Raw genomic sequence first — 3,169 nt, 5'->3', positions numbered from 1 at the left:
GTTTGTGAGTAGTGTATAAACATTGTTTTAAACCGTTTGGGACAAAAATATGCCCCATAAAACCATTTTCACTTGAGTGCAGCGAACACGAAGCCCGCTCGATCTCCTGGCGAATTAATCTGACTTTTTTCGTCTATTTAACGTTATTGGTTTGAGTTTTTATTTTATTTTATTGAGGGGCGGTTTGTGAGCAATAACATGCTTTAAACAGGTCGTGACATTTTCACTTGTTAACTAGGTGGTTTTCTCACTCGTGCACGGCGGTCCCATTTTAACCCCTGCATGTTCGACACAGATAACGTTACAACGAGATTTCCAGTGAGACACGACGACCGACCACAGTTTACTTAATCTGGTGAGTGAATTTAAGCTTAAGTTAGAAAAAAAACGTACATTTTGCTACGTTTTTATTTTTTTTAATTGAGTATTTGAATAAACATGTATAAATGAAAATGGGTATTTATGACCACTTAGGTCATAAACTGTGACTGAAATCATGTTGTGGTCATAGATGTGGTGACAGCCAATATTGTTTGCTATGTTTACCTTTATTTAGGTTTATTATGAGTTCAACAGAGTGGTGGGGAAAAATCTCAGAGAGAACTTCTTTGATGCACTTGATCATTACTCTCCAAATCTGATTTTGGCTGAGCTTTTACGCCAGACAAAGGTGGGTTTACTTGTCTACATCAGTCTACCCCCTCTTTTTCCTATTGTAATTTCTCTAATTTCTTCTCCTCTTTCCTCTGGACTTCACTTTCTTTTTCTTTCCATTCTTAAATCTCAAATTTCTTTCTCATGTCCTCTCCACTATACTCTTCCACTTTTCTTGTTTTGTCTTTTTTCCTTTACTCCTCCATTCTCTGCTCTCTCCTTTCCTGTTTGTCATCTTGTCTTGCCCTGTTCTTTACTTACCAAAATCTGACAAATTTGGGGGAAATTTGGGTGAGCATCCCTAACAAACTTCAATATCTCCAATATCTTCCAGACCACCGAGCCAACAGATGTTCGGTCCCTTTGCCTTCGTGGACTGCCGGTCATTTTGGGGGATGACCCTTCTGCATTCTTTAAGACCTGCTCTGTAAGTTTTTAATAGGTTTTAAATGTTACTGTTACCATTAGAGTCATGTCTGCTACTAATGTTCAGAATAGTTTATCAGTATCTCCCAGACATTTATTTTCAGTATTTTTAATATTTCGGAATATCTGTAATATTGGTTAATGAAATGAAAAACTGAAAATATTTGTCTTCAAATGTGAAATAGGCTCAAAATAAAATATTTATTTCTGCAGTTTAAAGGATTAATTCACCCAGAAATAAAAATGCATTACTCATTCTTTGGTCATTAATTACTCATACCCTCATGTCCTACCAAACCTGTAAGACTTTCGTTCATCTTTCAAACACAAATGAAATCTGAGGGTTTCTGTATGTCCCTTCAGTGACAGTCTACGCAACTACCACTTCCAAGCCCTAGAACGGTTGTAAAGACATCAGTAAAATAATCCATGTGACTCCAGTGGTTTAACCATGCGTCATGATACTCTTGTGAATGTGCATTGGAAATATGTATTTTGTAAATAACAACATTTTATTATTTTAGTGCACACCAAGCATTCACATTACTTGATAAAATTTTGGTTAAACCACTGGAGTCATATGGATTACTTTAATGAGGTTTTACCTTTATGGATCTTGAAAGTGATAGTTTTGCAGAATGTCAATGGAGGAACAGAAAACTCTCAGATTTCAAAGATATTGAATATCTTTCAAAAATATATTTATTGTGTTCTGAAGATGAACGAAAGTCTTACAGGTTTGGAATGATGTGAGGGTGAGTAATTAATGGCTGAATTTAAATTTTTGGGTGAACGAAGCCTTTAAGTACAACTGAAAGTAATACCTTTTACTAATGTCTTTTGATTTTGAAGTACAGTGCTACCATAAATAGATTTATACATTACAAGTATTTGTAGCAAAAGTGCAGTGAATGTGGCTTGGCAGCTAACCATAAAAGCTTGTGCACAACTGGGGCTGAAAGTGTGTAAAATATCCAGTTAATGAAGAAAGTGAAGAAGAAAGTGATTTTTTTTAATGCATTTCAGTGTAGTTTACATTGTATTACATTGTATTGGATATACATTTTAGTTGACAACACAGTATTATCTAACTGTCATTATAATGCCGTGTCAATCTGTTTCTTTGTTAGGATGTCAATGACCAGGACTCGTACCACCAAATTCCAGTGGGAATCCTATGCCTGGATTCAGAAAGTCCACAGCTAGTTTCTGAGTAGACAGTCTTATTACAAAAGTTAGAAACCTCTTAAAGTTGAAGGCAAGAAATTGTTTCTTCACTGTTGTATTTTGAAATGGAAATGTTTCAATTGAAATAAAAAGAGAGAGAAAATTTTCTTAAGTTATTTGCTTGCTTTTATTTTTTATTTTACTGAAGTTATCAAGTACACATTACTTAATTTTTTTAGGGCAACCAGTTTGCTCACATTTTTTAAGTATACGGGCTAGTACATTGAACTTAAATATACTATGTGTACTAACTGCAAAGTAATTGATATTACAAAGGATTTTAAGTTAAGTCAACTTGAATTTTTTAAGTTACCATTACTTAAATATTTTAGGGCAACCAGTTTGCTCACATTTTTTAAGTAGATTCAACTTGTCCGGGCTAACAGTGTATGGCCTCTCTGACCAGTAAAGAGTATACTTTTTGTTCCATCACCCAATCCTGCTTATACGCAGGACCCATGCAGATATGTTGGGTAAGCGTTTGACACGCTTCAACAAAATCTATTACGGGAACCAGCCCCTTGAGGCTGGTTTCGGGTATTCTTTGAGCATTGTTCTCGACCCCCTGAAGCAGATGACCGGCAGGGATTAGTCGAGACCGATTTTGTAACCATAGTCAATGCCCTTTTTCAAGCTTTTTGGAGCGAACACAACAGTATGCGTTCGCTGGAAACTGATGTGGCCCGAAGCGTCTTGGACGGCGGGCAACCACATAGTTTTCCTGAGGGCTCCGCTGTGAGAACAACCTCAGTTGCTCTACAACGGGGGGGAGGGAAAGGGTCTAATTTTTATTTCAGGTAGAACCTCTTTCCTGAAGCCCTCTTGCCTGAAGGACGGCCCTCAGGTCATCCTTCTGATCAAA

At 36.7% G+C, this 3,169-nt stretch overlaps 1 long non-coding RNA gene across 1 annotated transcript; it reads left to right on the top strand.

Annotated features, from left to right (window-relative positions):
• Positions 1–304: 304 nt before the first annotated feature.
• LOC306993467 lies at positions 305–2,328 on the top strand. The gene is made up of 4 exons (XR_013796452.1): positions 305–355; positions 557–670; positions 989–1,081; positions 2,211–2,328. It is a non-coding gene; the product is annotated as an uncharacterized lncRNA (long non-coding RNA).
• The last annotated feature ends 841 nt before the right edge of the window (positions 2,329–3,169 follow it).

Source organism: Phoxinus phoxinus (genome assembly GCF_949152265.1).
Source record: "Phoxinus phoxinus genome assembly, chromosome: 25".
Classification (NCBI taxonomy): domain Eukaryota; kingdom Metazoa; phylum Chordata; class Actinopteri; order Cypriniformes; family Leuciscidae; genus Phoxinus; species Phoxinus phoxinus.
This window is presented reverse-complemented; position numbering and strand designations above follow the sequence as displayed.